Here is a 27,114-nt window from a genome sequence, read left to right as displayed (position 1 = left end):
AAAAGTGACCATCTTTGTAGTCGTTGCGCAGTCATCACCAGAACGCCCTTCTTCAGATTAAAAATGGAGACAAGAGGCTGGTGATCAGTCAGCAAGGTGAATTTCTGCCCGTGCAGATAGTGATTGAACTTTTTCACTCCCCACACTAGGCTGAGGGCCTCCCTGTCAATCTGGGCGTAGTTACGCTCGGCTGAGGTTAGTGATCGTGACGCAAAGGCTATTGGCCTCTCTGAGCCGTCCGAGAATTTGTGCGACAGCACCGCTCCAATGCCGTAGGGTGACGCATCACATGCCAACCGAATTGGTAATGCTGGGTTGTAATGGGCCAATACCTCTTTCGATGTGATTAGTGCTTTGCTTTTCTGGAAAGCTCGTCTACATTCGTCACTCCGCTTCCATGGCACCCCAGTTTGCAGTAGGGTGTTCAGTGGGTGTAGTATTGTAGACAAATTTGGCAAGAACTTATGGTAGTAGTTTACCAGCCCGAGGAATGACCTCAGTTGTGACACATTTTCCGGTGCTGGAGCCTTGACTACTGCCTCAATCTTCTCTGGGGACTTATGTAACCCCTCTTTATCGATAACGTGGCCACAATACGAGATCTGTTTTCTAAAAAACTCGCATTTGGGGCAGTTAGCTCGGAGCCCATATTCCTGCAATCTAGTGAGCACCTGCTCCAGGTTGGCAAGGTGATCACTGTCATTTTCGCCCGTGACCAGGATGTCGTCCAAATAACACTGGGTCCCTGGGATCCCTTGCAGGACTTGTTCCATTGCCCTCTGCCAAATAGCCGGAGCTGATGCTACCCCGAATACCAGCCGGTTGTATTGGTAGAGACCTTTATGGGTGTTGATTGTGAGGTATTTATTTGATGCTTGTTCTACCTCCATTTGCAGATACGCCTGGGCCAGATCAATCTTAGTGAAGCGTTTCCCTCCAGATAGCGAGGCGAAAATATCTTCAATCCGCGGAAGTGGATATTGTACGGTGTGAAGGACCGGGTTCACTGTTACCTTAAAGTCCCCACAGATGCGAACCTTCCTTGGTTCCCCAGGCGTGCTGCTCAACGACTTTTTCATCACAGGGACGATGGGTATAGCCCACTCACTCCAGTCTACCTTGGACAGTACACCTGAACGTTCCAGACTCTCCAGCTCTGCTTCGACGGCTGGGCGGATCGCATAAGCTACCGGTCTGGCCTTAAAAAATTTTGGGCTTGCATTTTCTTCAATTTTAATCATCGCTGTCATGCCTTTTAGTGTTCCGAGTCCTTGCTGGAACACTTCTTTCGCGTCAGTTAGGATCTTTGACAGTCGCCCAGGTGTGACGTCGTCATCCTTTTTGTCAGCCACAGTCAGTGCCTGTATGGAATGCCAATCCAGTTGTATTTTCCGGATCCATTCACATCCCAGTAATGGTGGTCCTCCATCTTGCAATACATACAGGTCTAGTTTTGGTGTTTCCTTACCGTTATATATAACGGTCACCCTTATTTTTCCTTTGGGGTAGACTTTTTGCCCCGTGTACGTCTTCAAAATAATTTTTGTGTCTCTCAAGGGTATGTGTGAGATTAGCCGCTCGTAGTCCCATCGGTTTATGACTGTTAGGGCTGATCCTGTGTCCAATTCCATCTTTACCTGGACTCCTGCTATCTTGAGAGTGACCCAAATGGTTTGGTGATCCTCCGTTGTGATCACATTATGTAGTTTCAGACAACTCAGTTCCCTGCTTTCGGAGTCGTTATCACTCTTTTGTTCGTCTGAACTATTCTCTGTCATCTTATGTACCTTCTTGTACTTTTCTTTGGTAGGTTTCTTATTGCTGGTTTTCTTTCCCGACCTGCAGACTCGTGCTATGTGTCCTACTTTTCCACACTGTCTGCACACTTTGTCTTTGAACCAGCAATCATTCTGGTCGTGTGTTGTTCTGCCGCAGCGATAGCACTTCTCTGTTCCATATGACATTTCGTTTGTGCCATATTCTTGCGGTCTCTGTTGTATCTCTGCAGCGCCCCGTGCTGCTGCTTCATATGATACCGCAATGCTGAAAGCCTTTTCCAGCGTAAGGTCCTTTTCAGATAAAAGCCGTTTCTGGGTTCCTTCACTTTGAAGCCCACACACAAACTTGTCCCTTCAGGTATCTGCCAGTCCCGCTCCAAACTGGCAGTGTTTCGATAGTTTGCGCAGTTCTGTTAAATAATCAGCATTGCTGGTTCCGTTTGTGAAACTTGAATCTTTCTGCTATCTGTTGTGTATGTAATATGTGTGCTACTTTGAACCTATGGACAGGACTGCACTACTTGTTGGGCGTAGTGATACGCAGTACCACTCCTGGCCATAGGGGTATAAATAGTACTGTGGGTACTGATCTCCCCTCAGTTCCCGCCTGTGGGCATGAAGTAAAGACCTATGTATAGTCCCTACCTCCAACCAGTAAAGACCTGTTTTATTGTTACTGATTAAGTCTGTGTATTAATTACTTGAACAACTCACAGATTTAACACTGGCGACGAGTCTGATTCGGACCCTGCGGCAGTCACTCCACGGCAGCTTCGTCCACAGCCAGGACATTGCAGAGAGGTTTCCACCCTCTCCACCCCACTGGAAGACATCCTGACCTCGGAGCCTCCATCGGCGACCGTCAGCTTCTTCTCCAGCTTGGTGGTGGGTAAGCCGTTGTCTGAGCCGGGCAGCGACGCGACAGGCAGTCGACCGCGTTGGCCGCACGAACGGGGCTGGGGGAGCTGGAGGAATAGGGCGCGAGAGCCGCTTCGAGCGGGAGGCGTTTCAACGGAGCGATCGCATCTCCTGATAAGAGCCAAGAGCCGCTTCGCGATCCAGCGATCGCATCCGCTGAGAAGGGCCGCACTCGGGCGATCGCGGCGAAGATAAGGGCCGCACTCGGGGGCTGAAGGGAGACGGCGTTGGGGGACGGGTGAAGACCGTCAAGCGCGGGAAAACCGCCATTTTGTGGGCGGAGGACGACGGCAAGAGCGGGAAGCCGCCATCTTGGATAGCAGTAAAAAAAAAAAAGAGTCTGAGAAATTGCAAATCTACAATGCCTAAACACGGGAATATTAGCACCTTTGATAGTGACCTCGAAGATTGGGCCATATATGTTGAAAGAGTAAAAAATTATTGTAAGGCCAATAAAATTCGTGACCAAGATAAAGCTCTAACATTATTAAATTTAATGGGTGCGAAGACATACGGGCAATTGAAACACCTGTTATCACCAGATGAACCGGCGGATAAGACGTTCGATGAGATTGTTACTGTCCTGAAAGATCATCTAAACCCCACGCCGCTGATGCTAGCGGAACGATTTAAATTTTACGACAGAAGGCAGCTACAGCATGAAAGCAATGCTGATTATTTGCTGGAATTGCGTAAATTAGCGAAATATTGCCAGTTTGGAACGGGACTGACAGAGGCACTTCGAGACAAATTTGTGTGTGGTTTATTTAAACAGGATACACAAAAGCGACTGCTCGAGGAGAATGAGCTGACGCTTGAGAAGGCGGTCACTATGGCAGCAGCACACAAAGCCGCAGCGAGAGGCACGGCAGTAATGCAGCTACGGTCACCGGAGCTCAGTGCACACAAATTGGGTGTGAGTTCTGGCAAATGTTATCGTTGTGGAAAGACAACGCATGATCAGAACCAGTGTTGGTTTAAAAACCAAGAATGTAGAACTTGTGGTAGGCTTGGACATATAGCTAGAGTATGCAGGTCAGGGAAGAAGACCAGCAACAAGAAGTCACCGCAAGGAAAATACGCAAAGGTACACAAGGTGACCGAACAGGAGTCCGATTCAGACGCTAGCAGTAATGAACTGGCTAGCTTAAGAGTACTCAACGCTGGTAAGGGTGCAGACCTCCAGACAATTTGGGTCACTCTTCAGATAGAAGGAGTCCAAGTAAAACTGGAATTGGACACTGGATCGGCATTGACGGTCATAAATAAGAAAGATTACGGAAAGTTATTCCAACATATTCCCCTACAGGATACGGGGATTATATTGAAAACATACACGGGGCAAAGAGTGTACCCCATCGGGAAAATAGAGGTTGCAGTGGTCCACAAGGGCGAAGACAGTCAAATAATGGACTTATATGTGATATCTGAAGGAGGTCCTCCACTACTAGGATGGGAGTGGATTAGGAAAATGAATATGGACTGGCATTTCCTACAAACAATAACGAGTGAGAACTCGGGGAAGATAGTCGGCCCAGACTCTGGAACGGATGATGGTAAGCCCAACTCAGGTGCAAAAGACAAAGTTTCAGCACAGAATTCCACTGAGCAACAACAACATAGTTTAACTGTGGATTCTGAGTCTGGCAAGTCTACTGATGTGCCCATTTCTGAGGGACACCGGGCTCGAACTCAACTCCATTTCAAACTACAACAGCAATTAGAACAAATGCTTCGCCGTTGTGAGCAAGAGTTGAATGCAACGAAAGAGTTCTTTGATATAGAGTTGGAGAATCTGGAAAGACAACAGAAGCAGCTGATGGAGAAAATGGAACAGGAGCACACAAAACGTCTGATGTCAGAGGAGTTAACGGTCAGCCAACTCCTGCATATGCTGAAGGACAGGACTCTGAAATGGGAAAAACTTGAACACGAACTTCAATATTCAAACGAAAGGGTTTCGGAGCTCTCAAAGGTTATTGGAAGAGCTGAGGTGGCAACACAGACTGAGATGACTGCAACAGAGCAGCCCTTGGATGCCAAAAGTACGCTGACTCACGTCAACGTAGAACAACAGACCGCTGAAACAGCTGCTCCGGTAGAGGGATTGCATAGTCCGATCAATCAATCTCCAAAGGAAGTTGAAGTATTAAAATCACAAACGAGGTCACTAGTAAACGACTTGCTGAAAGCCCAGAAAAAGCTGGATGCAGAGGTACACATGAAGAAGTCTCTTCAGGAAAGATGTCTGGATTTGGAACAAGAGCTGGCTAACGTCCAGCTGGGTATGGAGGAAATAGACGACCCTCTCACTGGTCTAGCTCAGGACGACACCGAATATTACTATGACCTGGTGGACGACACCGAATATTACGATGTCCTGTCCTGCCCAGCTTGTAACTTCGACTCCCAAAGTGCAGAAATCATGGAGGAGCACCAAAAGTCTACGGAACATCGGGAGAAGCTGGCTCTACGACGGAAACAGGAGGAAGAGAAGGAGGAACTGCGCATGCAGCTGGCAGCTGTGGCAGCTGACAATGGAGCCCAGAGAGTCTCCAAGAAGCAGAAAAGGAAAAGTAAAAACAGAAGATGACCCATCTGAACCATTATCACCTCTACCAGATCACACACGTGGTCCCTCCGAACGGAGCCAATTCAGTTCGGAAGTTCAAACTGTTAAATCCATGGAAGGACTATTGAATGAGTCACTCCAGCAACGTGAACCGACTCCACCACAGAGATTGAATCTGTGAACTGTTTTCCGCAGAGACTGAATCTGTGATCTGTTTTGACATGAAGTTATCTATGTATCTATGTTATTCTGTTATGTAAACCTGAAGTTATATATGTATATATGTTATTACGTTATGTTAAATGGGGAGATGACTGTAAAGCTAGGAAGGGAGGAATGTTGTGTATGTAATATGTGTGCTACTTTGAACCTATGGACAGGACTGCACTACTTGTTGGGCGTAGTGATACGCAGTACCACTCCTGGCCATAGGGGTATAAATAGTACTGTGGGTACTGATCTCCCCTCAGTTCCCGCCTGTGGGCATGAAGTAAAGACCTACGTATAGTCCCTACCTCCAACCAGTAAAGACCTGTTTTATTGTTACTGATTAAGTCTGAGTATTAATTACTTGAACAACTCACAGATTTAACACTATCAGCAACGGTGTGGGGTTTAAATGTTCCTGTAGTATCATTACTATGTCTTCAAAACTCTTTTCCATTGGCTTCGTTGGGGTTACTAGATTTCGTAATAAACCATACGTCTTTGCACCCATTAAATTTAACAATACCGATGCTTTCTTGTCATCTGACACCTCATTTGCCTTGCAGTATACCTCTATTCTTTCGACATATGTAGTCCAATCTTCGACTTCATTGTCAAATGTGGTGATACTGCCACTCTTCGGCATTTTGGGTGTGGTTTAAAATGGCATCTCCCAATGGCTTAAAATGGCATCTCCCGCACTTTCCTTCCTCCCCCGCTGCTGCCAACGCCGCTCCCGGCGATTCTCGTGGCAATGGCGGCACCCTGTAGGTTTCGCGCGCTTCTCCTGCGCTGCTGCCAACGCCGCTCTCGGCAGTCCTCGTGGCAATGGCGGCGCCTCGCGGGTTTCTGTGCATCTCTCTCTCCCTCTCTTCGACGCTGCTCGGCCCCTGAACACCGGCTGCACCCTGTGTGCTCTGCCCTCGCTCTCTCTCCCCCGTCGACGCTGCTCGGCCCTTTGCTGTGCCGCTCGGTCGGGCTCTAGCCCGCCGCTGTCCGGGAAGGGTCTGCGCACTATCTGTTGCCAGCCCGTTTCGCTGGACCACCTCGACTGGAAAGCCAAGCCTGGCTCTCGACAGCCTCCCCCGCAATTCTCAAGTCTCTGCTGGATGACTGGGTGGTTGCCTGTGGTCGACACCTGAGTCTCTGGCCTTGACCTCCAATCCACTGATCTCCAGGAACGAATCCCCGGGAGGTGATGCAGAGTTGCAGGTAGGTTCGAACTTGCCTTGTCGCCAATGTTGTGTCCGTGTATAATAAGACACAGACTGCAGGAGAACAGTACAACAGGTGTTTACTCAACGTGGCTCACATGGGAACTGATCTGTACAGATTACTATTCAGTGCTATATACAGGTGTGGTCACTGCCGGTACTGCAGTATACATGAGCTGTAAAAGATAGTTCTCCCCTTATAAAGGTATATACATTACAAGCATCACCTAATATTCGAAGGTCTAAAAGGTAAATGTAGGTCAACGAGTACAGGGGTGATTGGGCAAATGCCTACTGAGCAGGTTGCTCACTACAGGTGATTTCTCATCTGCTCCAGTGAGTAGCTGGCCGGTGGAATGTTAATGAGGCCCGGACATTAAAATGGACTGCGTCTCCCACTTTTGGTGCCGGCAACCCCTGTTTCCTGCTGGCTTCCTGCTCGGGAGTTAAAATTCCTCCTTACAACTTTGCCAGAACTGGACCCATCTAGGAAGATGATTCAGTGACCTAATCATCTGGGTGATATACACACTAGAACAATTGCTGTCTGTGTGACATCTAGACGGAAGCCATTACCAATTTATGTTGTTATTGATTTGTGTACGGTTTTAATAAAAGTAAGTTAGAATGGATTTTATTCCGCAATTCGGTACACTGTCATGTTTGAGCAGTAATTGTAAGGTCAGACTTTTATTTTTATCTATTTTCCAATTTTCACACTAATTTTCTTCCCTAAGCTCCATCGCTCATGAAAGCAGTGACTCATGCTGTTCCAAAGGTGGCGAGCAGCACTTTCTCCAAGTGTCTATACTTCACTGAGTGGCAGCAGACTATTCAACCCGACCCCAAACTCACTCATCTCTCACACATCCAGCAGGGCTGCTGAGTAGCAGTCAGGAACTCCATTTGTTTATTTCCCCCTCACTAGCCCAAGAACATTAAGGCCAAATATCCTGCTCCGAGCTGCCTGAATTCCAAAGCGACCAACCAAGCAATAGAGCCTGAGATCTTGCTGCTGTGTATGGCTTTGTGCTACAAGTACATGGTGCATATAATGACCGAGTGTCGGGAGAGATTCAGGTTTTTTTGGGGCAAGAGCGGAAATGGGGCCTGAGAAGGATTCGGAGGTCTTAGGAATTGTACTTGGGGAGTGGAGCATTTGGAGGGTGGAGGGTTAGGAAGTGGAATGGCAGCTTTCAAGATAGCTTTTGGGAAAGTGGGTTGTGACTCTTGGAGATGGGAGTGGCACTTGTGCGATAGGCAGCAGTAGTCATCAGGAGGAAGGGTGCAGTCTTCAGGGAGGGATATAGCAGCCTTTGGAGGGCAGCAGTAACTTTTAGGAAAGATGGTAGCAGCAGTTGCCAAATGTCAGTTTTGAAGAGGGAAGATAGATATTGAAACGATGCATGCCTTAGTCATGATGTTGCTATCAGAAATATGGGAATATGATTTTAATTTCTATACCATCAAGCTTTATTAGCATAGTCACAGGAAGCAACTGTTTGGCAAACTATCAGATAACTGATTACCCTCTTTATCCACTGGAAGTTTCATGGAGACTTCAGAAACACAATGAATTAAGTTATAATTTAATAAAGTTTTCAACTGTTAAAGGTGCACTTGAATTAAAACTGAAACACATCCTATAGTTTAAAAACCCCAAAATTCAGACTGAGAGAAACAAGTTTAATACAAGCTGTTAAAAGATTCACTCATATTTCTTCTAAGAAGAATTCTTCAGATCTCTCCTTAGTTTGTGGGCTCTGTCGATTTGAACAGGGTCTTTTCTGTTGTAAACTCTCTGTAATTAAAACCTAAGAGTATCTTAATGACTACAGGCCGCATTGGTCTTGTTGCTGTGGTCTTGACAATTCTTTGCAAAGACCAATAAAATTACAATGCATCTCCCTTCTTAGCACTAAACCGATTGAAATCCGTTCACCCCGTGTGAAGGGAGGAAAAGATTCATTAATGGCACTTCATTAGGAAGCTGAAATAGAGTGCAGTGAATGTGACTCTTCTGACAGAAATGTCGGCCTGTCTATTAGGAAAGGAACAAAGACAGTTTAGGAAACTAAACTCTGTCTCCACTGCTGAGGATTAGGAAGGGTGATAGGATTAGTGTTTAATGACTAGAGGCAGGAGACAAAGGGAGTTACTGCAAAGAGGCTTAGATATGGAAGAATTAACACTGTCTATCCCAGCCACATCTTTGATGACTTCTAACATTCTCGGCTCTTTCTGAAATGAAAGTCCAAAGACTAAACTATCTCCCATTTTCTAAAAAAAAGCATGAAATCCTTGCTCCCCTTTATTATCTCAACAACATTATTTTCCCTGAATTATCTGCTAGGGATATAAAGTTCAACAAGGAAAGCTTGTGAACCACATTTTGCGTCAAAAACAGAAAGAAGAGCTGCTTATGCTTTTTAGAAAATGACAGGATACCACAATGTATTGTGAGTCAAAACAAAACAAACTATGGTTCATTTACTGTGACTGGCAGTGCTCCACTGAAGCTGTAATATGAGGTACTGACTGATTTGTGACCAAGTTAGCATTGCATCAGAGAGTGAAGCAGTGTGCAGGAACAGCCCTTCAGTAATGTGACCCTATTCCAAAAATTTCCATAATGTGCTTAGGAACCTCAAGCCAAGCTAAATGGGTTGACTTTTTTTACCCTTCAGAAAGAAAAAAATCATGCTAATATTTACCTTATTAGCAAGCACAAACTGGTAAGAGGATCTGTTAGCCAGTGTGTGAGATGATCTCTGCGGGCACCCCAGGTCAATCAACCTTCAGACTTACTGCATGCTTGGGAAACATGTTTGCTTTTTAGTGGAGTAAGTGCTGTAAGTTATTGTACTTATCTCTAGGAGAAACGGAAAAGCAAATAAATCGAAAGGAGCTCACAGGTAGAGAGGCATTGATCAAATCACTGCATAGAGAAAATCAAGGCAGAGGCTTCTTTTGGGAAAGTTTGACAAAACAATCATGAAATAAAGGTTCATGCTTTCAGACAGATTAAAAAGCAAAAGTGATGAATTTATAAAAAGCCTTAGAAATCCGAGGCAATTTTATTTTTTCCTCCTCTTCAATGGTATAGATATTTCAGTCGCTGCTTCCTACTTAGTCGTGATGCTCCAAGTATCTCCTACTCTTTCTAGTATAAGTGCGAAAATGGCAGCCCCCTGCTGTAATCCTTTCAGGGGCAATACCATCAGTCAGTGTGAAATTAAATACATTACAGGGTTAGGGATTAAAGTGTTTTATAGGCAGTTGTTCAGCCACATCAAACTTTAGCTTTTTTAAATCCTAACATTTGATCCTGAGACAGGAACCGTGGCTGGAGAATGGGATTGGCACATTTTGCACTGCCAGCGGGGCAGTAAAGTCATGCACAGTCTTCAGCTCAAAGCACAGCTCTGCTGAAGAAGAAATATGCACAAGTAATGAATCCAGGTCTCGGAGAGGTACGCAAGCTGTGTTGTAACAATCGCCGTATCGCAGACAAGCTCATTCAACGTACAATGTCCAAGATTCTTTACAAAGTCAAGACTGTTCCAATCACCATACCAGGAAAACATTCAAGATTGTATTTTGTAATACATCATTGTCAAGCCGAGCCTCTAAGGTATCACTTGTAGATGCTACTGATCCATGTCGGAAACAACAGGGGATTCGACAGTTTTTGACTTTTATTTCCTTATTCAATATTTTAGACTTTCTCGTGACCTATCACCATTGAATTCCAATGCCAGAAATAATCTTTAACTTTGACATTTCAGACCAAGTATTTATTTCTGAATCTGCAGTCGTACTGACCACTTTGTCAGTTTGCATCCTAAGAATGCTTCTAAGCACTTAAAGGGGTGGGGACAGTAGAGATGAACAGATTAATTCAGGCTTCACATTTGAATTGCACCAAAATTCATTTTGAAAAATGACAGTGCATGTGGGATCAACAGGGGTGTGTGCTCCCCAAATAACCTGGGAAACACAAAGCTTAGACAGATGGACACCCTTCTATAGCAGAAGGGAAATGGTCTCAGCGGGTGTGATAGTCAACTCGATCACTAAGGAAATAAATGTTGCAGAAGCATTGTCACGAGACCACCCCGGAAATCAGATACACCAGACAAAAACAAATAAAATGTGCTGAAAGGGACACCTGATTATTTCCAAATAAGTCTATTTCGATTGCAAATTTTGTTCCACTAATAATTCTTATCGCACCATATAAAATCCATTTAAATCTTGCTAGATGAATTACACAAAATAAATATATTACTGTTATTAAGCTTTCGGATGAGATGTTAAACCAAGGCCCGGTCTGCTCTCTCAGGCGGACATAAAAGATCCCATGGCACTATTTGAAGAAGAGCAGGGGAGTTATCCCTGGTGTCCTGGCCAATATTTATCCCTCAACCAACACCTCAAAAACAGATTATCTGGTCATTATCACATTGCTGTTTGTGGGAGCTTGCTGTGCATAAATTGGCTGCCGTGTTTCCTGCATTATAACACTGGCTACACTTCAAAAAGTACTTCATTGGCTGTAAAGCGATTTGGGACATCCTGAGGCATGAAAGGTGCTATAGAAATGCAAGTCTTTCTTTTCTTTTAGTATCTGATCTGGGAGTTCTGACTACTCAGGAAGCATAGAACTTGCTTCACACTGCTGCCATCTCAAATATGAGTAATGGCAGATGTTCATATCCAAATATTTCATGACTGTTTAATTTTTCCTCAGTTAGTTGACTGAATTCAATGCCTAGATGAGTAACTCTGCCTTGCTCAGGGAGAAATAATATGTTTCATTCTTATTAGATTATAAATATGCATGCCTTTTTTGTCAGATGAACTTTGGGCAGCATTTGGAATGAAGGGGCAAACAATGAGATGACCATGTGTGGAAGGCCCAACACTGAGGTAGGTAATCAGGTAAAACCTAGCATGCAGTTAGGTTGGCATGGAGAACATAGTAAAGCATAAGCATAGGCAGGTACGCCTCAGTTCAGGAACAGAAATTCAGCTACTCACGAATATGATGCCATACCACAAGCTTACAAGCAAGTGTACATTTCCCATCAAGAACATGAGTACTCTCTTGACTATCAGAAGTTAGATGCATGATTCCCTATTTAAAATTCACATGAGTGCCAAGGCTACCAAAGTGCACATGCATTTGGTGATCTCCCATGGTGTTTGACAATAAGTCTTAGAACATGATCACTCTCTTATCAATTTTTGATAGCTTTGTTTTGCTGATTCTCTCCTCTTCTGCCTCTCTCTCTCTCTCGTCTCTCTTTTTAACTGTTCTTTTTGTTTCTCTTTTTGCTCCTCTTCTGCTTCCTTCTCTTCCCTTTTGGGTGGGATATGATGAGCTGCAAAGCAACCCTCCAGTTCTTGATATCATCAAAAGTTCTCACATGGACCTTGACACCTCAGAGATCTCTGTCACTAATAGAACTCTCTCAGGCTACTTTCTTATCTGCCTTTTGCTACATGTTGTCTTTTGACGCCCTCCCCCCGCCCCCTCCATGGCAAAAGAAATCTACCTCCGGACATTCTCACTAACTCCCCTACAAATTCCAATCTACACCTTCTCTGGCCTACCAACTGTGATGATATTGATTCATCCACCAATTTCCGCCGTAACTGCTTAGTATCCAACTTTAATGGCCTTATCCTATTAGATCTCAAATGATCGCTCGTCCTGTTGCTCCCCCGGGTAGCACAGCAACCTCTGTAGCCGTAAGTCCTCATGTCGGATGTGTGCCAATTGGAGGAACTCTCTCCTTTCAAATCGTAAGAAATATTGGGGTAAATTTTCATCTTTATCCTTCTCACAGAGCTTCATGTGGTGAGAACACATGTTGGAAAACTGGATGCAAACGGTGCACCGTTTTTCTGTCTGTTAAAATGACTGCACAGGAAATCAAGTGCAGTATGCTGCTGATTTTCCAGCATGTAGCCAGGATGAAAGGTTACCCCATTCTATATTTTTAATATCTAGCTATGGGATATAAGTGGTCACTTTGAATTTAGTTGCTGCTAGCTTGCTTTCCCCAAGCTGGAGAAAGATACATATTACAATCTGGTATTCACAAATGTCACTTCAAACGCACTATTCTTATGCAAAACGTTTTATTTTAAATCAAGTAGAAATCGCTTAACACAGACTGAAAGTGTTATCCAGAAAGCTATCGCATTAAGTCAAAAAGTTTGATAATGTGGAAATAGGCTGGGCATTTGCACCTGAGGGAGTGTTGACAAAACCACTGCATTTATTTGATCATTTTAGGTCACAAACCAGGCGGTCGGGCAGTTAAAATGGGCAGTGCAGCTTACCCGTACCGATCCTGCGGGTTATGATCTTAACCTGCTCATTTGTACCCTTGAATGAAAAGCTCTGTTGGCTTTTTACATTGACAAATACCATAGCTTCTGTCCTGAGGAAGGGTTATAAGAACATAAGAACGTAAGAATTAGGAGCAGGAGTAGGCCATTTGGCCCCTCGAGCCTGCTCCGCCATTCAGTAAGATCATGGCTGATCTTCGACCTCAACTCCACTTTCCCGCTCGATCTCCATATCCGTTGATTCCCCTAGAGTCCAAAAACTTATTTCAGCCTTGAATACTCAATGACTCAGCATCCACAGCTCTTTCGGGTAGAGAAATCCAAAGATTCACAACCCTCTGAGTGAAGAAATTCCTCCTCATCTCAGTCTTAAATGGCCGACCCCTTATCCTGAGACTGTGCCCCTTAGTTCTAGACTCTCCAGCCAGGGGAAACAATCAGCATCTACCCTTTCAATCCCCCTCAGTATCTTATATGTTTCAATGAGCTCACCTCTCATTCTTCTAAACTCCAGAGAGTATAGGCCCATTCTGCACAATCTCTCCTCATAGGACAACCCTCTCATCCCAGGGATCAATCTAGTGAACCTTAGTTGCACCGCCTCTATGGCAAGTATATCCTTCCTTAGATATGGAGACCAAAACTGTGCACATTACTCCAGGTGTGGTCTCACCAAAGCCCTGTACAATTGCAGTAAGACTACTCTTATACTCCAAAACCTTTGCAGTAAAGGCCAACATGCCATTTGCCTTCCCAATTGCTTGCTGTATCTGCATGCTAACTTTCTGTGTTTCCTGTACGAGGACACCTAAATCTCTCTGAACACCAACATTTAATAGTTCCTCACCATTTAAAAATGATTCTCTTTTTCTATTCTTCCTACCAAGTGAATAACCTCACTGAAAAACATTAACCTGTCTATTTCTCTTTTCAGATGCTGACTGATTGCTGTGTGAATCTAACACTCTGTTTTTGTTTCAGAATTCCAGCATTTGTACTTTTCTTTACCTTTTTGTTTAGTTGTTCATTAAAATTTCATATCCAAAATTATAAATACTATGATTAGAATTGCAGATGGGACTCTGGCTAATAAAGTAAGTGAAAACTATGCAAAATGCTTAATAAAAAAGTGTGAAATGTAATAAAATGTGATAAAAATGTACTGTGTAATGGACTGAACAACTTGGCCTCACACTAAAAGCAAAACCTTGTAATACCCTTCTATCAATCAGATCATTAATTCTAATTCTTGCTTTGGTCGTGTCATAAAGGGGCAGGCATTCAGAGCACCGGGCATAAACACATCGCCGACAGGATTTTTGTAAGTGCATAATTTACTATCAAGCCATTAATGCTGAACTTCACTGCACCTTAACCCACCCCTGCAGTTAGATAAGAATATTAGTTGAAATTATTCAAATTTACCTCTGTGTAAGTGGATATCAGCTGCTTCACCTATGAAAATCAGCAGAACTTACAAGGACGAATTCTCCGTCTTGGATTCCTTACCCACTGTATATCAGAAATTCACCATGAATTTCCAATATGTGCTCTTAGTGGGTGTTACAGATTTCGGGTAAGCATTTATTGCCCATCCCTTATTGCCTTTAAGAAGGTGGTGGTGAGCCACCTTCTTGAACCACTGCAGTCCGTGTGGTGAAGGTACTCCCATAGTGCTGTTAGGTAGGGAGTTCCAGGATTTTGGCCCAGTGACGATGAAGGATCGGCGATATACTTCCAAGTCAGGATGGTGTGCTGCCCTTGTCCTTCGAGGTGGAAGAGGTTGCAGGTTTGGGAGGTGCTGCCGAAGAAGCCTTGGCAAGTTGCTGCAGAGCATCTTGTAGATGGTGCACACTGCAGCCACGGTACGCCAGTGGTGGAGGGAATGAATGTTTAAGGTGGTGGATGGGGTGCCAATCAAGCGGGCTGCTTTGTCTTGGATGGTGTTGAGTTTCTTGAGTGTTGTTGGAGCTGCACTCATCCAGGCAAGTGTGGAGTATTCCATCACACTCCTTACTTGTACCTTGTAGATGGTAGAAAGGCTTTGGGGAGTCAGGAGGTGAGACACTTGCCACAGAATACCTAGCCTCTGACCTGCTCTTGTTGCCACAGTATTTATGTGGCTGGTCCAGTTAAATTTCTGCTCAATGGTGACTACCCAGGATGTTGGTGGTGGGGGATTCGCCGATGGTAATGCCATGGAATGTCAAGGGGCGATGATTAGACTCTTGCTTGTTGGAGATAGTCATTGCCTGGCACTTCTGTGGTGCGAATGTTACCTGCTCAGTGGGTAACAATCTTGTTTTTTGAGTCAGAAGGTTGTGGGTTCATGTCCCACTCCAGCAAATTAAGCACAAAAATTTAGGCTAATACTCCAGTGCAGTACTGAAGGAGTGCTGCACTGTCAAAGGTGGCATCTTTCGGATGAAATGTTAAACTGAGCCTGCTCTCTTAGGTGGATGTAAGCGATCCCATGGGACTATTTTGAAGAGGAGTTATCCCCGGTGTCCTGGTCAATATCTGTCCCTCAACTAGCATCACTAAAACAGGTTATCTAGACATTATCGCATTGCTGTCTGTGGGAGCTTCCTGTGCACAAATTGGCTGTCGCGTTTCCTACATTACAACATGGTCTGCACTTCAAAAAGTACTTCATTGGCTGTAAAGCACTTTGGGATGTCCTGAGGTTATGAAAGAGGCTATAGAAATGCAAGTCTTTCTTTCTACAGTCAAATTTCCTTTACTGCCCAATATCTAGTCATGTAAACACACAACCCAGGAGTGCAACAATTATTTTTATAAACATCCAGTTCTTCAAAGTTAAAGCCAGAATATGGGCGGGGTGATGGGGGGAAGGGGTGGATTTTAACTGCCAGTGCAGTTTCTGGAGGGAAACAGTACCAACAAAATGAGGCTGAGGGAACTGAACTGGCTTTCATTGGAGACAAGAAGATGGTGAGGGGACATGATGAAAGTCTTTAGAATGCTGTGAGGCAGGGATAACATGGATGTAAGTATGTTATTTAACACAGAGTGGTGGGACAGAACTAGAGGGCATGAGTACAAAGTTAAAAGCCTCAAGCAAGAATACAAAGTAGAGATTATCTCCCCCAGAGTACTTGATACGTGTATTGATGTCCCACTCATGTTGTGTTCATTTGGGTCTAGTTAATTGCAGGTATACGTATACAAGGCAGGTGCACACACAAGAGGCTGGACAGCATTGTGCCCACCTCCTCCTGCCAGCCCATGTCTAGTCCTTGTTGTATTGTGTTGTTGCGAAGGGCATAGCAACCAACCCGGAGCATGTAGGAACTGATTATCTGTTAACGCTTTGAGCATCGGATGTCCTTTCCGGATTGCAAAATATGCTCACTTTCCATCACTGAGCATTTGCAAAAATTAGGTCTTTATTTTGTAGCTTTCTATCCGTGTTTATTCAATATAAATTAAAATGTGGGTGCATTTACACTGCAACTTTAGTGTCCCTGCAAATTGGATTAAACAGTTTCAACAGTTTCATGCCTAATGTTCAATTAATATGGCCAATCTGTATAAATTTGCGTGATTTATGTAACATAGTTAAAATCAATTAGAATATTGGCCTGGAATTTGCGGTCAGCAATGAAGCGAAGGTATGCGTTGTTGGCCCCAAAGTACACTTCGCACAAGAATCTTGCAATCCCTGTGTCGAGGACTTCGGGTTTTCCGACATTCAATTCAAATCAACGTCACTTAATGGGGATTCCCTTGTGCGAACTGCTGTGACATCAACAGGCTGTCTAAGCAGCCTTACAAAAGGCAGAATTCTCAGAGACAGTGAACAAGGAAGTGAGTAAGCCCTTAAAATTCTGACTTTTAAAAATGTTAGAGAGAGAAAAACAAAGATTGGGGCTCTCACATGGCGAAAAGGCAAACCTGAAATAAAGACGGACGAGCTTAACATTTATTTTTTCATGTTTTTGAAAAAAAAAATTTAATTTTTAATTTTTTTATTAAAATGCACAAATTTCACACTGCACAAAATTTAAATTAGTTTTCCAGGCCCTTAACATTTGTTTAACAGTCAGTTGCACCTAATCCCTTTAGGTCTAACTTTTAGTGGGGAATTTAACAGCGTAATTACTGCAGAAGAGCTGAAGTTCTCATCAGTTTCAATGATTTACAAGATTTCACTGATTGCCGTCTCTGTTGGAACGAGTGGGGGGTCGGGGGGAGGTGACAGGGCACAGTGCAGCCAGTTTCGGAGCTGTCATTGACAGACCGCAACTTCGGGATTTCCGTATGTGCCTGCGTGTGCGCCAAATCCCGAAGTTGCGGTCATAGAAACATAGAAGATAGGAGCAGGAGTAGGCCATTCGGCCCTTCGAGCCTGCTCCGCCATTCAACGAGATCATGGCTGATCATCCAAACCCTAGCACCCGGTCCCTACACCGACAGCCATCCCACTCAAGCCCTATCCCCGTAACCCCGTAACCCCACGTATTTAATCCCCCCTAACACTAAGGGCCAATTTTTTTATCATGGCCAATCAACCTAACCCGCACATCTTTGGACTGTGGGAGGAAACCGGAGCACCCGGAGGAAACCCACGCAAACACGGGGAGAATGTGCAAACTCCACACAGACAGTCACCCGAGGCCAGATTTGAACCCGGGTCCCTGGCGCTGTGAGGCAACAGTGCTAACCACTATGCCACCGTACTGTTTCAAAGGCGGAATGACAACGAACGCTGCCAGTTCGCCATCATCCCGACCGCAAATTCCGTGCCAGTCTGTTTTAAGTGAAGTTTTAGTCACATAACACAATTCTTTTGTTGCATTGTTCCCAGTAATAAGTAGGAGCAGTAAGGATGATTCCAGGTAGTCATGACTCGATGTTCCTGCCGTCACCAACTGATATTTGGAGGTGATTTTAACCGTGCCTGCCCAGTGGACTGGGCAGAAACTGGGTGGATGGGCAGCTCATTCCCGCAGGTTACTTACTCGCCCTGGAGCTGCTGGGAGCTGATGAGCCATGATTATTTACCTGCTTCATCGGGACCTGACTGCAATACTTACAAGGAGGCCTGAGTCAGAAAGGACAGTCAGCGTGTCACCAGGCCAACGTAAGCAAAGAAAGACTTGCATTTATATAGCGCCTTTCACAACCTCAGCACCTCCCAAAGTGCTTTTTTTGGAAGTATAGTCACTGTTGAAATGTAAGAAATGTGGCAGCCAATTTGCGCACAGCAAGCTCACACAAACAGCAATGAGATAAATGACTAGATAATCTAGTGATAAAAACAGAAAATGCTGGAAATGCTCAAAAGGTCAGGCAGCATCTGTGGAGAGAGAAACAGAGTTAATGTTTCAGGCCGGTGCCCTTTCATCAGAACTGTAGTCATTGACCTGACATGTTGGCTGCGATTTTCCTTACCTCGGCGGGTCCAAGGCGGGCGACATCAGTGTGGGGTCGCGGCTGTTAAGTCTGTGTGTTCTAGTTATTGTTAATAAGAATCACTGCACACAGACCACAAGAATAAATTCAACAGGTCTTTACTAGTCGAAGGTCAGGCTGAACTGCCCAATAAATCATTACACAGCACTTATATACCGGTGTGGTCACCACCGGTATTACAGTATACAGCAGCCAAGATAAAGTAGTGCATCTCTTAAAATAGTTCTCTTAAAGGTGGAACGGTTACATACACCACAATCCTCCCTTTTTAGCTTAACAGTATATATTCCCCATTTAACATAACATAATAACATATATACACAACTTCATGTAAAAACAGTTCACAGATTCAGTCTCTGAGGAGGCCTCCTGATCCGAGACGGATAACGCCTTTCAGGGGTCTCTGGTTCTCGTTGCTGGGGTGACTCATCTAGTTGATCCCCTATGGATAGGACATCATCATCAGGTATATTCACTTCTGAGGTAGATGCTTCAGGTTCACTAACTTCCTCCATGGTTGTCTCTGTCGTAACCATGGGCTCGACCCTTGTTCTCGATCCCACCAGTTGGTCAGCATGACGTCGCATTACGTTTTCACCAACATCTACCATGTACATCAGGGGTCCTTGTCTGGCCTGAATTGTTCCAGATTGCCATTTCTCGTTTTTATAGTCCCTGGCTAACACCGGTTGTCCTATTTCAAAACTCCGAGTGGGCTTGTTATTGATATGCTGGAACTGTTTGTTTTTGACTTCCCTCCGCACATTTGGTTTTAACAAGTCCAACCTGGACCGCAACCTCCTGTTATAGAACATCATGGCAGGACTTTGGTTTGTTGTTGCATGGGTGGCGTTTCGATATGCCAGTAGGAAATTGTCCACCTTGTGTTGCAGTGGAATCTGATCTTCGCTCATGGCCTTTATTGCCTTTTTGAACGTCTGTACAAACCTCTCGGCCAGCCCATTCATAGCTGGATGATATGGGGCAGAGGTATAATGTTTCACCCCATTCTTCTTCAGGAATTTCTGGAATTCCTCTGACACGAACTGTGGTCCGTTGTCTGAACATATTTGCTCTGGCAATCCATTTCTTGCAAATATCGTTCTTAGCACCGCGATCGTCTTCTCCGAGGTAGTGGTAGTCATTTTAATCACTTCTGGCCATTTAGAATGTGCGTCCACCGCAATTAAAAACATGGAGTCCATGAATGGACCAGCAAAGTCAATATGTACACGTTGCCATGGGGTTGAAGGCCATTCCCATGGATGCAGCGGTGCAATTGGAGGTGCATTTTGGACTTTTTGGCACCCTGAGCAGCTTTTCGTCAGATCCTCTATCTGTTGGTCGATACCCGGCCACCACACATAAGCCCTAGCAAGGCTTTTCATCTTGACTCCCCCCAGATGACCTTCATGTAGTTCTTTTAGAACTCTCTCTCTTAATTTAGGAGGGATAATCACCCTTGTTCCATACATCAATGTTCCCTGACAGATGGACAGCTGTTCTCGTCTTGCTGAGAATGCCGGTAACAGTGGATCACCATGGGCTGGCCATCCCTTTACTGTCAATTCGTAGACCCGGGACAGTGTCGGGTCATTCCTAGTCTCCCTTTCAATATTTGCATTGGTGACAGGTAAACATTCGATGATGGTCGAGTGAAATAACTCCACCGGGTCAACCGTCGGTGCCTCCTCTTCAGTAGGTAGTGGCAGGTGCGACAGCCCATCAGCATTACCATGCTGCTTTGTACCTTTGAATTCTATCTGATATTGATGTGCCCCTAGGAAAAGGGACCATCTCTGGAGCCTCTGTGCTGTCATCACCGAAACACCCTTCTTAGGGTTAAAAATGGATACCAACGGCTGGTGGTCTGTCAGCAGTGTAAACTTCTGGCCCTGCAGGTAATGATTAAACTTCTTTACTCCCCACACAAGGCTGAGAGCCTCCCTATCTATCTGAGCATAGTTGCGCTCAGCGGAGGTCAATGATCTGGATGCAAATGCGACTGGCCTTTCCAAGCCATTTGGCAACTTGTGTGAGAGTACTGCTCCAATACCATAAGGAGAAGCATCACAAGCTAAACGAATAGGTAGCATTGGGTTGAAGTGAGCCAACACTTCCTCTGAGGTGATCAATGCCTTGCTTTTGCGAAAGGCCTTCTTACAGTCCTCGCTCCACTTCCATGGTACTTCTTTCTGCAAAAGAGCGTTCAGCGGGTGCAGCACCGTGGATAGATTTGGCAGAAACTTATGGTAATAGTTAATCAACCCTAGGAACGACCTCAACTGGGATACATTTTCCGGAGCGGGAGCCTTCACAACAGCTTCGATCTTGTCAGGTGACTTGTGCAGCCCCTCCTGGTCAATGACATGACCACAGTACGAGATCCGTTTCTGAAAGAACTCACATTTCTGGTGATTAACTCGAAGGCCATATTCCTTCAATCTGGTGAGCACCAGTTTCAAATTTGCAAGGTGTTCCTCATCGTCATCTCCTGTAATCAGGATATCGTCCAAGTAACATTGAGTGCTTGGAATTCCCTGTAATACCTGCTCCATGGCCCTCTGCCAAATTGCTGGAGCCAAAGCCACTCCAAAAACCAGTCTATTATATCGATACAAGCCTCGGTGCGTGTTGATTGTGAGATACTGGCGCGACTCTTCCTCAACTTCCATCTGTAAGTACGCTTGCGCCAGGTCTATCTTGGTGAAGTGTTTCCCGCCAGACAATGAAGCAAAGATATCCTCAATCCGTGGAAGCGGATATTGCACCGTGTGAAGCACCGGATTAACCGTGATCTTGAAGTCTCCACAGATGCGGACCTTCCCCGGTTCCCCTGGCTTGTTACTCGATGAACGCTTCATGACGGGAACAATGGGCGTGGCCCACTCACTCCAGTCCACCTTAGTACTCCTGAACGTTCTAGCCCTTCCAGCTCAGCTTCCACAGCAGGTCGTATTGCATAAGGTACCGGTCTGGCTTTGAAAAATTTTGGGTTTGCATGTTCTGCAATCTTGATTTTTGCCGTAATTCCTCTTAGTGTTCCCAGTCCCTGTTGGAACACCTCTTTAGCCTCATCCAATATTCTGGACAATCGTTCAGGTTTGACATCTTTTTTTCCGGAATCTACCGTTATTGCTTTTAGGGAGTGCCAGTCCATATTTATTTTCCTGATCCACTCCCGTCCCAGAAGTGGTGGACCTCCCTCAGGTAGTACATATATGTCCATTCCTTGGTGTTCTTTGCCCTTGTGTACCACCTTGACTTTTATCTTTCCGATGGGGTATACTCTTTGCCCCGTGTATGTCTGCAATACTATCTCCGTATCCCGTAGGGGAATATGTGTGAATAACCTTTTGTAATCTTGCTTATTCATGACCATCAATGCCGATCCGGTGTCCAATTCCATCTTCACTTGGACTCCTGCTATCTGAAGTGTGACCCAGATAGTTTGTAGGTCAGCTTCCTTACTCACATTGTGAATTCTCAGACTACCCAGTTCCTTGCTGTTGGAGTCTGAATCTGAATTCTGTTCATCCGAACTCTTCTCAGCCACCTTATGTACCTTTCTGCACTTTTCCTGCGGTGACTTTTTGTTGCTGGTCTTCTTTCCTTACCGGCATACTTTAGCTATGTGACCAAGCTTGCCACATTTTCTACATTCCTGATTTTTAAACCAGCATTGGTTCTGATCGTGTGTTGTCTTTCCACAACGATAACATTTCGCTGTACCCAAAGCCATTTGATCTACGCTGAGTACCGCTGCCTTCAGCTGCATTTCCGCAGTGCCTCTCGCTGCGGCTTCGTGCGATGCTGCAATAGTGACAGCCTTATCAAGTGTAAGATCATTCTCTTCAAGCAGCCGCTTTTGTGTTCCTTCTTTCGACAATCCACACATGAATTTGTCTCTCAGTGCCTCTGTCAGTCTTTCCCCAAACTGACAGTATTTCGCTAGCTTACGCAGTTCAATTAAATACTCTGCGTTGCTTTCCTCTTTCAGTTGCGTTCTCGCATAAAATTTAAATTGTTCCGCTAACATCAGCGGTGTGGGGTTCAAATGATTTCTCAGGACAGCAACAATATTAGCGAAAGCCTGATCCGCCGGTTTAGCTGGTGATAGAAGATGCTTCAATAGCCCGTATGTCTTCGCACCCATTGAGTTTAGTAAGGTTAGTGCTTTATCTTCATCTGATATTTTATTTGCCTTACAATAAATCTCTATGCGTTCTACATACGTGGCCCAATCTTCAACATCGACATCGAAATCGTTGATGTTACCACGCTTAGGCATCCTCGCAATCTTCTTGAGAAACAAAAAGAAATTTTTATTTTCTTTTTTTTTTTCAAAATGGCGGTTTCCCGCGCTTGTCTTCTTCCCCCGCCTACGAAAATGGTGGCTTCCCGCGTTTGCCTTTCTCCCCCGCTGGCTGTAATGGCGATTGCCGTATTACTGCGTTCGCCCTCCCCAGCGGTTCTCAAATCGTGCCTCCCAGCCCCTCTTGCAGTCCGGTCCTTTCCCCCAGCTGCGGCTGAGTTCTCCGCATTTTTAATTATTTTTTTTATTATTTTCTCCCGCGCCTCGCGGCCTCGGTAGCTGCCCGGCCTTTTCCCCTGGTCGCGGTCGAGCTCTCTCTCGACGCTGTTGCGTCTCCCAGCCCGCTTGCAGCCCGGTCTTTTACACCGGCTGTGTTTGCATTCACCGCGGCTCCCGTGCCTTACGCTGCCCCAGTCTCAGCGCCTCTGGCCCCGACTTCTGTCCGGCTCTTTTCCCCGGCCGTGGTCGAGTTCTCCGCCCTTATATCCTCCGTTTTTCCCTCCCCTACTTCACAGCCAACGTGGCCGCCTTGCTGCTCGTCACTGATCGGCTTACCCACCACCGTGGTAGAAGGGATGATCACTGCCTGTTGCTGATGGAAGGCTTCGTGTCAGGATTCTTCCTTGCTCTTCAGACCCGAGTCTTTTCTCAGCAGGATGATGAGGGCGGATGCCTCTTCTCGACGCCCGTTAAACTGCCTTGGATATATCTCTGCCGCAGGGTAAGATCGTCCTCGTCGCCACTGTTAAGTCTGTGTGTTCTAGTTATTGTTAATAAGAATCACTGCACACAGACCACAAGAATAAATTCAACAGGTCTTTACTAGTCGAAGGTCAGGCTGAACTGCCCAATAAATCATTACACAGCACTTATATACCGGTGTGGTCACCACCGGTATTGCAGTATACAGCAGCCAAGATAAAGTAGTGCATCTCTTAAAATAGTTCTCTTAAAGGTGGAACGGTCACATACACCACAGCGGCCTCGCTGCTAGCTCCATCCCGGCCTCCGACATAACTTTCCCCTGATTGGTCTTGGTAAGCCCGCCTAGCGTGTTTCCCGGCCAATTGAAGAAAGCGGGTCTGGTGACATCATTTGATGACGTGTCATCAGTCAGATTCCTTAAAGGGACCATGTGCAAATTTACTTTGACATTTGATCTGTCAGTGTTCTACAGCATTGAGGTGCTGCAAACACTGACAAGCACTGCACAGAGGTGCACAGCTGCACCCAGGTTCTCCCATGACTCCCTCCATATGCTTATGGAGGGAATCACAGCAAGCAGGGAGGTTCTCTTCCCTTCCCATGGGCGGAAGAGACCTTCCCAGGAGACCAACGCAACCTGGTTGCACATTGCACAGGAGGGCACAAGCAAGGATTTTGTCAGGAGGACCAGGCTGCCATGGCACAAACATTTCAATGATCTCAGTACATCACGAAACATTACTGCAAAGCCACACTCAACCTCATCGTGATGTGCCACTCATCACATCCCCACCACTCTGCCTTTCCTACCCTAATCCTGCACATCCTTACTCACACCAACTTACCTTGCACCTCCACCCATTGTAGGGATTCTTTATGTTGTTGGTGTGGGGTGGTGCCACCCTGGTGCATCATGTGGCAGCCAGGGTGTACAGCGTCAAGTGAAGTATATCTGGCCATGGTGACCCATCCCTGGCATCCCGGGCAGTAACGTGATCGGGCGCTGATGCCCTCTGTCCTGTGCAGCATCAGGCGATAGCGGAGAAGGTTGGTGTGGTTGTTGGTGCTGCTGGTGTTGCAGCTGATCGTGGTCAGATTCTGAGGACCAAGGTGAGAGAGTATAAACCATACCCATGCTGATGGAATAGATGGCAGGTGAAGTTGAGATGATAGAAGCGATCTGTCAATGGTGAGAGAAGTTGTTCCAATGAGGTGACACTGGATAGAGAGTTTGCTCCAAGCACTTGCAACCTGCATAAAGCTCAATCTGTCTTCCAAATGCAGTAAGCAACAGCTTCTGAGCTTGGCAAGTGAACAGCTGTGAGATGGGACCTTTTATAGCACATTTCAAGCTGTCAAGTAATGAAATGATTCCATGGTCATACAACTCCCACCCAGCTTAACAGACATGATCCCTGACCAGTGTGGACCCCGTTGGCAAGCTGGTAAATTCTAAAGGTGAGCTCAAAATTGTTGTTAATCCTCTGTTAACAAGGTCATAATTATATGAATTTGCAACCCCTGCTGTTGCGTGTCGGGTCTGCTCAGCGCTGATAGATCTGACATTTGGTAAAGGCTTATGGTGACGGGCTGACAGGGGGGTCCTGACCAGCTGTCAAAAAAAAACACTTTCCCACCCGACCCGCTACCGATTGCACCCTCTGACCTCTGGGAAAATTCCTCCTGTTAACTGTTTCTTTCTCCACAGATGCTGCTTGACCTGCTGAGCATTTCCAGCATTTTCTGTTTTTATTTCAGATTTCCAGCGTCTGCAGTATATTGCTTTTGTAGATAATCTAGTGATATCGGTTGAGGGATAAATATTGGCCCAGAACAGTAGGGAGAACTCCACTGCTCTTCTTCAAACACTGCCACAACAACAACAACAACAGCAACTTGTATTTATATAGCCCCTTTAATGTAGTCAAACATCCCAAGGTGCTTCACAGGAGCGATTATCAACCAAAATTTGATACCGAGCCACATAATGAGACATTAGGACAGATGTCCAAAAGCTTGGTCAAAGAGGTAGGTTTTAAGGAACATCTTTAAGGAGAGAGAGGTAGAGAGGCGGAGAGGTTTAGGGAGGGAATTCCAGAGTTTAGGGCCTTGGCAGCTGAAGGCACGGCCACCAACGGTGGAGCGATTAAAATCAGAGATGCGCAAGAGGCCAGAATTGGAGGAGTGTAGAGATTTCAGAGGGTTGTAGGACCGGAGGAGGTTACAGAGATAGGGAGGGGGTAGGCCATGGAGGGATTTGAAAACAAGGATGAGAATTTTAAAATTGCAGCCATGGGATTTATTACGCCCAGCTGAGACAGCAGACGGGGCCTTGGTTTAATGTCTCATCCGAAAGACCCACAGGACTGGATCAGGGCCAGTAGAGGCCCATAATGGTGAGTTTCAAATGTTTTTTTTCTTTTAAATTTGCTTTACGGACCACAGGTGGAGCAGGAGCAGGAGTATTCCTCAGGATCCACAAGCAAATCTGAGGCCTACCCTGTTGTAATCTCTACCCCGTGCCCCGCCCCACCCCCCTCCCCCCGATCACAGAGAACCCCGCGGGATGGCCCGGCACCTCATCCCACAGACTTACCTGCTCAGGGAGTGGCTTCGGGGCTGTGCGGATGTGTACTGTTTCCAGCCTGAACCATTTACATGTAAATGAGGTCTGGGAGTTAAAACACCCAAGTTCTCTCTTTTCTCAGCGAGTGTGAGTTCTGAACTGACATCAAATACAAAAAAAACTGATACCAGAAATAAGAGGTTATAGCTATCAGGAAAGGCTGGGGCTCTTTTCTCTAGAGAAGAGAAGGCTGAGAGGTGACACGATAGAGGTCTTCAAAATTATGAAGTGGTTTGATAGGGTAGATGTAGAGAAAATGTTTCCACTTGTGGGGAGGACCAAAACTAGAGGCCATCAATATAAGGTAGTCCTAATGAATCCAATAAGGAATTCAGGAGAAACTTCTTTACCCAAAGAGTGGTGAGAATGTGGAATTCGCTACCATACGGAGTATTTGAGGCGAATAACATAGATACATTTAAGGGGAAGTTAGATAAGCACAAGAGGGAGAAAGGAATAGAAGGATACATTGATGAGGTGAGATGAAGTAAAGGTGGGAGGAGGCTTATGTGGAGTATAAACACCGACATGGACCTGTTGAGCCGATTGGCCTAATTCTATGTGAAACTCACCCACTGAAAACTGGCCTCAGTTAAAATCTGGTCATTTCGTTCATGGCTGTAATAGAAAGATTTTTCTTGGTTCTACTTTTAAATAGGTGGTGTTTGTTGTAGATTTGTAGAAGTGTTGTTTAATGGGTCAACTGCGTAGCAGAAGTTTGTATTGCTGACACTCCAGAATGTTTGGGGTTAGTCATAATGAGGGAGTTGTCATGGTTACAGCTCGGTGTTGATGAGACAAAACTCTTGTGTTTTATTTTTAAACTGTTACTGGCTCACAAGGAAGTGACGCTGGTCGCACTGTTATCCCAAGTTCGTGGAATAAATTTGGTATTCCACCAATGTGAGATAACACGTGCTTATCAATGCTGTTCCACTCCACATACATTGACCAAGTGGAGGTTGATATGTTTGTCA

At 45.4% G+C, this 27,114-nt stretch overlaps 1 long non-coding RNA gene across 1 annotated transcript in view; it reads right to left on the bottom strand.

Moving 5' to 3' along the window:
- Positions 1–26,852, bottom strand: part of LOC147121397 (uncharacterized) — a 69,426-nt gene extending 42,574 nt beyond the window's left edge. The window contains exon 1 of the long non-coding RNA XR_015075395.1: positions 26,710–26,852. This is a non-coding gene — a long non-coding RNA (uncharacterized LOC147121397). The remainder of the gene's footprint in view (positions 1–26,709) is intronic.
- Between the last annotated feature and the right edge of the window lie 262 nt (positions 26,853–27,114).

The sequence above is a fragment of the Somniosus microcephalus genome, chromosome 3, assembly GCF_052327205.1.
Source record: "Somniosus microcephalus isolate GS21.2 chromosome 3, FLI_Smic_1.0, whole genome shotgun sequence".
Classification (NCBI taxonomy): domain Eukaryota; kingdom Metazoa; phylum Chordata; class Chondrichthyes; order Squaliformes; family Somniosidae; genus Somniosus; species Somniosus microcephalus.
This window is presented reverse-complemented; position numbering and strand designations above follow the sequence as displayed.